The sequence below is a fragment of the Bubalus kerabau genome, chromosome 3 (genome assembly GCF_029407905.1).
Source record: "Bubalus kerabau isolate K-KA32 ecotype Philippines breed swamp buffalo chromosome 3, PCC_UOA_SB_1v2, whole genome shotgun sequence".
In the NCBI taxonomy this organism is placed as follows: Eukaryota; Metazoa; Chordata; class Mammalia; order Artiodactyla; family Bovidae; genus Bubalus; species Bubalus kerabau.
In genome coordinates, this window is record NC_073626.1 from 23,973,254 (window position 1) to 23,987,150 (window position 13,897).

General features: G+C 44.1%; 1 pseudogene; it reads left to right on the forward strand.

Moving 5' to 3' along the window:
- Window positions 1–12,307, forward strand: part of LOC129645677 (tripartite motif-containing protein 26-like) — a 97,893-nt pseudogene extending 85,586 nt beyond the window's left edge.
- Window positions 12,308–13,897: the final 1,590 nt, after the last annotated feature.

Genomic DNA, 13,897 nt, shown 5'->3' on the forward strand with positions numbered 1-13,897 from the left:
ATCTCCCAGAGCTTGTGCAAACTCATATCCATTGAGTTGGTGATCCATCTAACCATCTCATCCTCTGTCATCCCCTTCTCCTCCTGCCTTCAATCTTGCCCAGCATCAGGGTCTTTTCTAATGAGTCAGCTCTTTGCATCAGGTGGCCAAAGTATTGGAGTTTCAGCTTCAGCATCAGTCCTTCCAATGAATATTCAGGGTTGATTTCCTTTAGGACTGACTGGTTTGATCTCCTTACAGTCCAAGAGACTTTCAAGAGTCTTCTCCAACACCACAGTCCAAGACCATCAATACTCTGGTGCTCAGCCTTCTTTATGGTCCAACTTTCACATCCCTACATGACCACTGGAAAGACCATAGCTTTGACTAGACAGACCTTTGTTGGCAAAGTAATGTCTCTGCTTTTGATTTCCTGGCTAGGTTGGTCATAGCTTTACTTCCAAGAAGCAAATATCTTTTAATTTCATGGCTGCAGTCACCATCTGCAGTGATTTTGGAGCCCAAGAAAATAATATCTGTCACTGTTTCCATTGTTTCCCCATCTATTTGCCATGAAGTGGTGAGACCACATGCCATGATCTTAGTTTTTTTAATGTTGAGTTTTAAACCAGCTTTTTAACTCTTCTTTCACCTTCATCATGAGGCTCTTTAGTTCCTCTTCGCTTTCTGCCATAAGGGTGGTGTCATCTGCATATCTGAGGTTGTTGATATTTCTCCCTGCAATCTTCATTCCAGCTTGTGCTTCATCCAGCTTGGAATTTCACATGATGTACACTGCATATAAGTTACATAAGCAGGGTGACAATATACAGCCTTGATGTAGTCCTTTCCTGATTTGGAATCAGTGTGTTGTTCCATGTCTAGTTCTAACTGTTGCTTTTTGGCCTGCATACAGGTTTTGCAGGAGGCAAGTTAGGTGATCTGGTGTTCCCGTATCTTTGATAATTTTCCACAGTTTCTTGTTGTCCACACAGTCACAGGCTTTAGCATTGTCGATGAAGCAGAAGTAGATGTTTATCTGAAATTCTCTTGCTTTTTCTATGATCCAATGGATGTCGGTACTTTAACCTCTGGTTCCTCTGCCTTTTTTAAATCCAGCCTGAACATCTGCATGGGAGATGAGTGCAACTGTCTGATGTTTGAACATTCTTTAGAACTGCCCTTCTTGGGAACTGGGATGAGAGAATTGACCTCTTCCAGTCCTGTGGCCACGGCTGGGTCTTCCAGATTTGCTGACATATTGAGTGCAACACTTTGAGAGCATCATCTTTTAGGGCTATGAATAGCTCTGGAATTCCATTGCATCCACTAGCTTTGTTGACAGCAGTGCTTCCTCAGGCCTGCTTGACTTCACACTCCAGAATGTCTGGCTCTGGGTGACTGACCACATCATCATGGATAGCCAGTTCTTTTTTCTACAGTTTTTCCCTGTATTCTTTCCATCTCTTTTTGGTCTCTTTTGCTTCCACTAGGTCTCAACCGTTTCTCTCTTTTATTGTGCCCATCTTTGGGAAAAACGTTCCCTTGATATTTCCAATTTTTCTGAAGAGATCTCTAGTCTTTCCCCTTCTGTTGTTTTCCTCTATTTGTAAGCATTGTTCATTGAAGAAGGCCTACTTGTCTCTCCTTGTTATTCTTTGGAAATCTTCATTTGGTTGGGTGCATCTTTCCCTTTCTCCCTTCCTTTTCACTTCTTTCTTCAACTATTTGTAAAGAATCCTCAGATAATCATTTGCCTTCTTGCTTTTCTTTTTCCTTGGGATGGTTTTGTTCACTGCTCCTGAACAGTATTACAGACCTCTGTCCATAGTTCTTCAGGCACACTGTTTACTAGATCTAATCCCTTGAATCTATTTGTCACCTCCACTGCATGTTTATAGGGGATTTGATTTAAGTCATATCTGACTGGCCTAGTGGTTTTCCCCGCTTTCTGTGGCTTAAGCCTGAATTTTGCTATAAGAAGCTAATTATCTGAGCCATAGTCAGGTCCAGGTCTTGTTTTTGCTGAGTGTATACAGCTTCTCCATCTTCAACTACAAGGAATATAATCTGATTTCAGTTTGACCATTTGGTGATGTCCATGTGTAAAGACATCTCTTGCGTTGTTGAAGGAAAGGTGTTTGCTATGACCAGTGCATTCTCTTGGTAGAATTCAGTTAGCCTTTGTCCTGGTTCATTTTGTACTCCAAGGCCAAACCTGCCTGTTACTCCAGGTGACCCTTGACTTCCCACTTTTGCATTCCAATGCCCAATAATGAATACATTTTTTTTGGTGTTAGTTCTAGGATGTCTTCTAAGTCTTTATAGAACTGATCAACGTCAGGTTCTTCAGCATCAACAGTAGGGGCATAGACTTGGATTACCATGATGTTGAATGGCTTGCCTTGGAAATGAACCGAGATCATTCTGTCATTTTTGAGGTTGCCCCCAATTACTGCATTTCAGACTCTTTTGTTGATAATGAGAACTACTCCATTACTTATATGGGATTCTTGCCAACAGTAGTAGATATAATGGTCATTTGAATTAAATTTGCCCATTCCCCTCCATTTAAGTTCACTGATTCCTAAGATGTTGATGTTTATTCTTACCATCTCCTGCTTGACCGTGTCCAATTTACCTTGATTCACAGACCTGATATTCCAGGTTCCTATGCAATACTGTTCTTTGCAGCATCAGATTTTATTTTCATCCCCTGACACATCCACAACTGAGCATCACTTCCGCTTTGGCCCAGCCGCTTCACTCTTTCCCGGGCTCTTAGTAGGTCTCCGCTCTTCCCCTGTAGTACATTGGACACCTTCCAACCTGGGGGACTCATCTTTCATTGTCATACATTTTGGCTTTTAATGCAGTTCATGAGGTTCTCATGGCAGTACACTGGGGTGGCTTGCCATTCCCTTCTCCAGTGGATCACGTTTAGTCAGAACTTTCCACAGTGACCCATCCATCTTGGGTGGCCCTACACAGCATGGCTCATAGCTTCACTTCAACCCCTCTGCCACAACAAGTGCTGTGGCTCATGTTAAATGAAGCACTGATGCCTGAACCACCATGGCAATTGTACAGAAAGTCATGAAAAAACTCAGAGCAGTGGGCATGCTGGTATAAAAACAAAACTGGAAAAAAAAAAAAAACCCAGGTAAATATTTCCAAAAGGAAAGTGTTTATCAGGCAATAGAGAACGAACAAGTGAGCAGTGTTAACCTCGATGTCCTGTGTAGTCAGAGCTGATCTAGGAGATAGGACTACAGCAGCAGCGGGGATAACAGGATCCCAGAGGGCAGGGGAGGAGGTGACAGCAAGGCAGGAACAAGGACCAAATTTATGAACTAACCAACAATGTCAGGATAGAAGCAGGATATTCTAACTGTAAGAGGTTTATGGAAATGATTAATAGATCATGATGTTTCTAGAGGCAAGGTAGATGGACAGGCAGCAAGAATGTTGCTTAGTATTATATTAACAGACCAAAATTAATGAGTTGAAGGCTGAGGTCACCTGCCTAATAGAAAGTTACCATCCCTTTTCTAGTTTCCAGACCTGAGCCAATTCTCACACCCAGAACTCACTTGCTGAAGAGAACCTAAGCACCCTGAGGACATACCCCTGCAATACGGAGCAGTTGTGTTCAACAGTAATTCCCCACATCATTCCATGTGGGTGCCAATGGCCATTGTTCTTATTTCACTCACTGATGAAAGGGAACATCTAGATCCTTCTAGGTCTATGGATACAAGTCAGATTTTACCCTGATACCTGCCTGCAATCACGAATCCCCAGTATAAGTGAGACATATGGGGAACAGAAAATAATGTGCATCCTGTCTTAGGGCTACATATATCTCACGGCTTCTATGAATCTATACATCCTCTTGGTGCCAATTTCTCCACCTAGAGTCACTGGTATAGAGGTATTCAGAGTTGGCAAGGACCCGCGTATTGATTTGTGTGTGTGTGCGCGTGTGTGTGGAGTAAAAAAATTTTATTAAGAAAGGTTTAGTGGAAGACCCTGAAAAAAAAAAGCCTTTGAAGCTCAGCCAAGACAAAGTATTAAAAGCAATATTGTGTCCTGGGGATAATGAAAGAAGTGAATGTCATCCTCAAAGACTTACAGGATATAAGTGTGGTGGTCACATCATATCCAGTTAATTCTCCACTGTGGTTCTTGCAGAAACTGGCATGATAATTGCCAGTGATAATGAGACAACTGTAACTCTCAGCCTGGCTACTTTCTTTTCATTTCCTACCTTTATGTTTCTACCTACAAAGTTCTCCCTTTTAATTAAAAATAACCTGGAAGATTGCACTAGTATTTTTGGAACATTATTTTGATCTGGATACCTGCAGAGTGAGACCCACAACCTTGGACTTGAACTCTCTATTATTTTGGTCTCTGCATTCCTAGCCTTAGTTCTGTGAGAAACCATGTGGTCAGATGATCCCAGAGTCATCCTGTGCTTGGCAGATCTAAGGTGCTCCCAGTGTTCCCTCCTCTGGGAGCAATACCTCTGTATAATACTCACTTTTGCAACATAAGCTGAACTAGTGACTCTCTGGTAACAATTAGGAGATTAATAAATGTGCATTTTGGGATCAAAGGGAAAAAAGATATGAGGGACCCATGGTCAGCTGTCTCAGGACTGGCTGTCCAGGCCAGGCTGGGGATGTAGAGACTCCAGAAGGAGGATAATTGACCTGCATTCCTTTTCTACCTGAGAAGTTCCTCCTCTAGGTCTCAGCCTCCACAGGCTCTGCCCTCAGACAAGAGGACGAGGAGGAAGAAATCACGAGCAGAGATTCTCATCCTGTCTGGAATGTGAAGGAAACTGTCTGTAAAGAGGACAGGAAGGAAAGTGAAGAGACAAATGCTCCCAAATGGATACCTGGTGACCCAAACCCTCCCTTGTCAGACCCCACGGCTGGGAAGATGAGGAGGGTAACATCTCCAGTCTACCTGTGCCCCCCACCCCCAGCCCAGCTCTCCCTTCCTCCAGCTCACAGTAATGTCCCAGGAGCCAAGGGTGACACTGTAAATACATCTCTGCTCATTTCAGAGCACACCATCATGAACACACACTCCTGGGAATCCTGTTCTCCCGATATGTATTAATTCACTGTGTGCAGTCGAACCCAAGTAACACTGGTCTCACAGGAAGGAAGCTGGTGTGGGTCTCCCAGGACAGTGAGGCAGGGAGTTCCAGGGCTGCTAGGGTGGCTGCAGGGCTGCTTGGGCTTTCCTGGTGGCTCAGATGATAGAGAGACGACCCCTCAAGGCAGGAGACTCGGGTTCGATCCCTGGGTTGGGAAGATCCCCTGGAGAAGGACATGGCAACCCACTCCAGTACTCTTGCCTGGAGAATCCCATGGACAGAGGAGACTGGAAGGCTACTGTCTGTGGGGTCGCAAAGAGTCAGACACGACTGAGCGGCTGACACCTTAATCTTAGGGTGACCCTGCAGCACGAGGTTGTCCAGGCATCCAGGTCCCCATGACCTTTCCTCTCTGCTCTCCCTGGGACATCGCTCTTGCTGACATTGACCGAGGAACCTAAGACCACGTTCATGGTTTGGGAACAACCAGGGAAAGCAGGGAAGGAGGAAAAGTTTCTTCCCTTGAAGATCAAAATTCAAAAATTTACATCTGCTTCATCATATTAGCCAGAAATTAACCACGAAGACAAGTAGTCTCAGAAAGATTGGAGAATGAGTACACTTTAAATCTAGATGACTATCTAGAAAAAAATTCTATTATTATGGAAGATGGAGGATTTTTCCTATACTTAAATGTTTAAAATCAGCAGTGGAGAATCATTATTACAAATATCCTAAACTGAACCACTTTTGTATTTTAAAAATAGAATAGTCTCAGAATATATTGCTGCTGCTGCTGCTGCTGTCGCTTCAGTCGTGCCCAACTCTGTGTGACCCCATAGACGGCAGCCCACCAGACTCCCCCGGCCCTGGGATTCTCCAGGCAAGAACGCTGGAGTGGGTTGCCATTTCCTTCTCCAATGCATGAAAGTGAAAAGTGAAAGTGAAGTCGCTCAGTCATGTCTGACTCTTAGCAACCCCATGGACCGAAGCCCACCAGGTTCCTCCGTCTGTGGGATTCTCCAGGCAAGAGTCCTGGAGTGGGATGCCATTGCCTTCTCCGAATATATTGCTAATTGATAACAAAGTTGTAGATAGAATATATGAAAAATACCATCTTACAAAATGGACTCTCTTTAGAATACTGTCTAAACTGTAACACTTACCTTGTCCAGGGAGGGAATGTGGAAAAAATTTGGATGGGATGGAGGAGGAAATATACTTTTCACTGTAACCCTTTATGTCATATGAACTTTTTAGACTTTATGTTTGTATTAGTTGAAGAAAATCCCACATTGATTTGCTCATCATTTGATATGTGGTTACTAGATGTCAGGCTCTGTACTGGGTCTCAGTGAGTGACACACCAAGGGATTCACAGCAGCGTGGAATGAGATGCAAATGCAACACAGTCTATAATGAGTTGCTGGGAAACAGCTTCCAGGAGGCAGGGAACTGATGGAGAACCTCCTGTGTGCCCCGAGTGGCGCCCCCTGCTGGGGACATGAAGAAAACTGAGGTCTATGCTCTGGTGACCTAAACCTCTCACCCTGATGACTTCCATGACTTCCCTGGACCCCTGCTAATCTCTGTTTCCCTTGTGTGGGAAGTGAGCTGAGGGTTGGAGAGAGGACCTTGGCCCACGTGGTCCAAAACTTACTGTGACCCCCCCCCCCCCCCGCCTCAGGGCTGGTGTGTGGGGGTCGGGTGGGCTCTGGAGGGTCAGTGGTGACAAAGCAGGGACGGCTGAGGCAAGACCTTGTTGAGCAGCTTTGACTCCAAAGACCAAGACACCAGAACTGACGGTTTGTGTGTAACCAGCCCGATGCCAGGACGGTCCTGTAGGCAGCAGGTGACGGGATCCAGCACAGGTAAGCAGGACAAGGATAAGGAGGTGAGACTGTGTAACCTCCCCCTCCAGGTAAGAGCCTCTTCAGAGACTCTCCTCACCTTTTTCTTTCTGTCAGTGGTGCTGGTGGGGGGAAGGGGGCAGTTTCTAACATTTTTATGTTTCACAGTTTTTAAATCTTGTGATAGATGAGTTTGCTGCCAATTCACTATTTTGGACTTTACTGAGGCTTTCTGTATTGTACGTTGTGAATTTTTGGACAGTTCCAAATATCCAAAAGAAGCTACATTCTCTCTGTCTTTGTAATAGAATTTGATATATGTCCACGAGGTTTTCCTTAGTAATTACATTATTTAGGTATTTTGTATTCATGGTGATTTTTTTACTTTTTGATATGTCATAGACTAGAAAAAAGTCACCCAAAGTTTCCTTTTAGCAATGAGTTTTTGCCCATTTTTCTTGTATTCTGATAGTGAGAGTACACTATGGGCAAAAACTCATCTCTAAAAAGACACTATATAGATCTAATATATATATATTAGGTCTTTCCAGGTGGCACTAGTGGTAAAGAACCCACCTGGCAATGTAGAAGACATAGAGATGCAGGTCGATCCCTGGGTCAGGAAGAGTCCTTCTCCCTGGAGGAGGGCATGTGAATCCACTCCAGTATTCTTGCTTGGAGAATCTCATGGACAGAAGAGCCTGGCAGGCTTCTGTTGATAGGGTGGCAAAGAGTAAGACAACTGAAGCGACTTTTCTGCACACATATTGCTTTTTATATTTTGATGTTTTGTCCCTGTATGATCCTTAAGGTGAGTTATATCCTAATTGATGATTATAACCTTTAGTACCGTAAAATAGCCGCTGTTTCATTAATAAATTTTTTTTGCCTTGAATCTAATACTTTTTGATAATAAGATCAAAACCACAGACTTCTTTCATTTTGGGTTTAGTTTATACATCTGCCTAGCTATACCTTAATTTTAAATTTAATGCTTTTAAAATGTATATTTAAAACTTAATTTTGTGTAGTTCATATCCTCAAGTAATTTCTTTAGAGCTTGTAGTATCAGTAGCATGTTTCAAAGACTTTCAAAGGAGGAAAATGCTTTTCTTTCTTTTTGAATACTGTCTGTGACATATTGGTGGGGAGAGAATCATTGAATCATGACCCTTTCTTCAGAACTCTATATTCTACTCTCTGACTCTGACCTTGAAAACGACCACTTGGAAGCCATCTTGTCCTCTCTGCGTCTTTGGGCTACGGTTAGTGCTCGTGTACATGTGCAGGCGGTGATGGTGGGAAATCACACCTTTCTCTCAGGAGTTCTCACTTTGATGTCATTACTCTAGCTACCCTGGAAGAAGTTCGGGGTTGAAAAGCTGATCAATCCTGCAATCAAAAATTGGGCAGAAGAATTTTCAGATATACTTCTTTCTTCAGAGAAAGGACTCAGAGAAGTCAATCATAAAGGAGAGGCTTCTGAACCTAGAAACCTTCTTTCTTTCTCTATGATGTGTCCTTAGGTTGTGAGCATGGCTGTGACTTCTCAGAGTCCCTTGCTCTTTGTGTGTCATTCACACCAGGCAGGGACGCTGGAGAGGGAATCTAAGTCCAAGATCAGATCAGATCAGATCAATCGCTCAGTCGTGTCTGACTCTTTGCGACCCCATGAATCGCAGCACGCCAGGCCTCCCTGTCCATCACCAACTCCCGGAGTTCACTGAGACTCACGTCCATCGAGTCAGTGATGCCATCCAGCCATCTCATCCTTACCACATGATAATCTAAGAATGGAACCTAGACTAAAATATAGTCACAGCCAGAGGTCTCCAGATGGTAAAAAGATATTTCATATCTAACAGTGAGGTAAAAAGAATACTGGGAGAGTGTCTCAGAACACGGAGAGTACAAGTGAGGCATTTCCTCAAAAAATTAAAAATCTGGTTACCATATGGTCCAGCATTCCCACTTCCTAAAGAATTAAAAGAGAATTTTAATCTCAAAGAGATCTTCGCACTCTCAGGTTCATAGCAGCATTATTCACCCGTGATAGGATGCAGGAACAATCCACATGCCCATCGATGGATGAATGGAGAAACAGAATGCGGCACATGCAGACACTGGAATACTATCCAACCTGAAAAAGGAAGGAAATCATGCCGCGTACTATATCATGGATGAACCTCAAGGACATTAGGGTAAGTGAAAGGAGCCAGTCACAAAGAGACAAGTAATATATGATTCTCTGTATATGAGGTCTCTCAAGCAGTCAAATCCATAGGAACAGAAAGTGATTAGCGGTTGCCAGGTGAAAGAGGAGGGGGAAATGAGGAGCTGCTGTTTAATGGGTACAGAGTTTCAATTTTTCAAAATGGAAAAGTTCTGGAAATCAATTGCATAGTTATTTAACCTAGGAAATCCCATGGACAGAGGAGCCTCTTAGGCTGCAGTCTATGAGGTTGCTAAGAGTCGGACATGACTGAGCGACTTCACTTGCACTTTTCACTTTCATGCATTGGAGAAGGAAATGGCAACCCACTCCAGTGTTCTTGCCTGGAGAATCCCAGGGACGGCAGAGCCTGGTGGGCTGCTGTCTATGGGGTCGCACAGAGTTGGACACAACTGAAGTGACTTAGCAGCAGCAGCAGCAATATTAATGATTAATGATTAACTGACTCACTGGAAAAGACCCTGATGCTGGGAAAGACTGAAGGCAGGAGGAGAAGGGGACAAGAGAGAATGAGATGGCTGGACGGCATCACCAACTTGATGGCCATGAGTTTGAGCAAGCTCCGGGAGTTGGTGATGGACAGGGAGGCCTGGCGTGCTGCAGTCCATAGGACTACAAGGAGGCAGACATGACTGAGTGACTGAACTGAACTAAACATTAATGAACTATACATTTAAAAATAGTAAAGATGGTAAGTGTCATGTGCTTTTACCGCAATAAAATTTTTTTTAACAATTTAAAGAATACTGGGAGAATGAATCTCAAAGAGGTATCTGTGAGAGTGGAGAGAAACAGTGTGGTTAAGGACTAGAAGTTTCAGACTTAGTTTAACAACAGGTGGTATGCCCAAAGGTACTTTTTAATGAAGCACCAGGTGGGTTCAGCACTTGTTGGTATATATGCTTACAAGAACCAGTTTAGACTGCACAGGTCTGGGTGTCTCCTGAATTGCTTTCTCTAATTCACTTGAACTTTCATGGTGCCCTGTCATCATCTAAAGTTATATGAGCCCATGTAAGAGAACTTGACCTAGAAGCTATGGTGTTAAAATTGCTTCTTGTTGGGAATGTCTGGTGGTCCAGTGGGTGGGACTCCGTGCTTTCACTGCCATCGGCCTAGGTTCAACACTGGACTTCCCGTAAGCCAAGCAGTGTGGCTAAAAAAAAAAAAAAAAAAAAAAAAATGAAAGAATTGCTCACTGTCCTTTTGTTCTTTTATTCTAGGAAAATTGATGAGAGATCTAGAATATAAGACAAGTGAGTATCTGGAGGGGATAGTGGCTGAAGTTTGCAGCTTTCCTGTGAAGGTCCATTACTCAAGGTCAGCAATTCTGTTTTAAAAAGGAAGGTCTTCGTGTAACTAATGTATCCAAATTCTTTATCCTGACTTCAAAATCAGATTTGCCCAGCTATAGTGATCCCAGATATGCAGATGACACCACCCTTATGGCAGAAACTGAAGAGGAACTAAAAAGCCTCTTGATGAAAGTGAAAGTGGAGAGTGAAAAAGTTGGCTTAAAGCTCAACATTCAGAAAATGAAGATCATGGCATCTGGTCCCATCACTTCATGGGAAATAGATGGGGAAACAGTGGAAACAGTGTCAGACTTTATTTTTAGGGCTCCAAAATCACTGCAGATGGTGACTGCAGCCATGAAATTAAAAGACGCTTACTCCTTGGAAGAAAAGTTATGACCAACCTAGATAGCATATTCAAAAGCAGAGACATTACTTTCCCAACAAAGGTTCGTCTAGTCAAGGCTATGGTTTTTCCAGTGGTCACGTATGGATGTGAGAGTTAGACTGTGAAGAAATCTGAGTGCTGAAGAATTGATGCTTTTGAACTGTGGTGTTGGAGAAGACTCTTGAGAGTTCTTTGGACTGCAAGGAGATCCAACCAGTCCATTCTGAAGGAGATCAGCCCTGGGTGTTCTTTGGAAGGAATGATGCTAAAGCTGAAACTCCAGTACTTTGGCCACCTCATGCGAAGAGTTGACTCAATGGAAAAGACTCTGATGCTGGGAGGGATTGGGGGCAGGAGGAGAAGGGGATGCCAGAGGCTGAGATGGCTGGATGGCATCACTGACTTGATGGACGTGAGTCTGAGTGAACTCCGGGAGTTGGTGATGGACAGGGAGGCCTGGCGTGCTGTGGTTCATGGGGTCGCAAAGAGTTGGACACGACTGAGCGACTAAACTGAACTGAAGTGATCCCAGGCCTTATCATTTTCCCTCTCAAGTCTCATCGCACTGCCTGAGGCCTTGAATTTTTTGTGTTTACACTCTCTAGATACGGTTGCTAATAGTCTGAACACAAGGTCAAAAGCAGTCTTTGTCCTGGTCCCCTGAGGACCCTCCTGCCATTGTCATAAAGGCCCAGAACCTATGGGACAAATCTCATTTGTATCTTTTGTGAGGCCACACCTTTGTCTTTTTGTCCCCACAGTGAGGATCATCCTGAATTCCCAGACAGCCAATGGCTACCTCTCAGTGTCTCCAAATGGGAAGAGTATGGTGTTGACTGGCTTGTGGATGAACAAATGCCAGCGTGGTCAGCTATTTGATCCGGAGCCCGGGGTGCTGGGCAGTCAGGGCTTCACGTGGGGCAAAGTGTACTGGGAAGTGAAAGTGGACAGGATCTGGTGGGAAGCAGAGGAGGAAGAAGAAACAATGAGATACAGGGCTGGAAGCAGAGGCATGTTTGGCAGTAGAGATCTTGGATTTACAGGCATCACTGATGGGTATCATTCTCCTGGATATAGAGAGGAGAATGAGGAGTTGGAGGAGGAATGGTCTCAGGAAAATGGAATATGGCCAAAATTCTGCCTGGTGGGGGTGGCAAGAGAGTCAGTGGTGAGAAGGGGATTTCTCAGCTTCACCCCCGAGGAGGGGTCTGGACTCTGCAGCTGTCCTCAGCTGGGGTGTCTATATGTACCAGCCCGGGGCCCTTTCAGATCCTGTCCTACTGCCTGTGGCAGATTGGAGTTGCTCTGGATCATGATGGTGGGAAGGTAACCTTTACCAATGCCAGAGCTCAAGAGTTCATCCATGAATTCTCATCTGCCTTCACTGGGAGAATTTTCCCTTTCCTGTGGCTTAACTGCATGAGATTCAGACTTACGCTGAGACCCTGAAAGAAGACCTCCTGGCACAGCCCCAGGTTTTTTCATTTATCCTTTGCCCCTTTTCATCGTTCCCAGCTCTCTGCCTCAGCTGGATCATCCCACTAGGTTTCCGAAAGCTCTCAGATGACTAGAGCCTTAAGGCAGAGTTAGGAGTCTCCTGTCCTCGCTGCTTTGTCTCTATAATGAAGATGGTAATAGTTGATCTTCTTTCTCTAAAGGAATGGTTGTGTGGGGCAAAGTGTACTGGGAAGTGTCTTTAAAGTACTTATTAAAATGTGTTAACTATTAATCAATCACTTTTGTTGCCTTTGATTTGGTTCTTCATCTGCTGCCGAGACAAATGTATGAGAATGAATGACTGTACATAGAATTTCAGCCCCTGCCACAAATAGTAACTGATGACAACATCCATACCGATATTTCCAAAGCACCTTTTCTGCCCCATAATTTCTCCTGTTATCCTTCTAAGCAGCCGAGGAAACAGTAAATATTTGGCAATTCATACCTGTTTCACATTTGATATGCTATGAGATTTGAGATATCTGGTGTGAGAATTCCTTTATCTGCCATGTTCTGATAATTTTTGCAATAGAAAGGGGCCAGGGGAAGCCACGTGAGGTTCAGGTGTATGTGAGCTTTTGGAAATCATTTGGTTCTGAAGTAAATTTTGTGTCAGCTGTGTTTTGAGATGGTACAGATACATACTTAGCTTAATATTAAATTAGCAGTCTTACCTATAAGCAGCAGAAAACAAATTTGGCTAATTTTAGAACACAGGAAATTTGTCAAACATCACTGGGGCATGTGGAGTGCAAAGAGAGAGGGATACCTGTGCCTGCCTGCTTGCAAATTCTGGAGGCGGGTCCACATGACCCTCAGAGAGCTGGGAGCTGCAGTGAGAGGGGGAGGAGGTGGAAGAATCAGCAGGACTTGAGAGGATCATAGGGATTGACAGCATATAAACAGAACACATGCATGAGTCCAAGCCAATAGAGGGTGGATATGATCTGGTAGGGAGCAGAAGATGAAGAAGTGATTATTATAGATGGGAGCGGAGCCAGAGGTGTGTTTGGCAGTAGCTATCCCAGTGGATTCAGACCCAACTGATGAGTATAGTTCTCCTGGATAGAGAAATGAGAATGAAGAGTTGAGGAGGGAATGGGCTCAGGAAATTAGTGGATGGAATAGGCCCCAGTTCTTCATGGAACTAACTCCTAAATCAAAATCTGGCATAAGTGCACCAGATTGCCAGAGTATAGGATGCCTGCCTGTGCCCCAGCAACAACAACAAAAGGTTAGGGAAGTATGTTTTCAGCTTCTGTAATAAGACATGGTCTCTCAAGACTCATGTAAGCCAGCATTCTCAAGGCATGGGAGCAGAGGCTAGGTGCCAAAGAACTTCCCATACTTAAACTCCTGGGCTCAAGATGTGGGGAAATTTGCTCTGATAGCTCAGTTGTTTAAGAATGTTTTGTTGAGGGACTTTCTTGGTGGTACAGTGGGTAAGCATCCCCCTGCCAATGCAGGGGACACGGGTTATGATCCCTGATCCAGAAAGATTCCACATGCCACAGAGCAACTGACCCCATGTGCTGCACC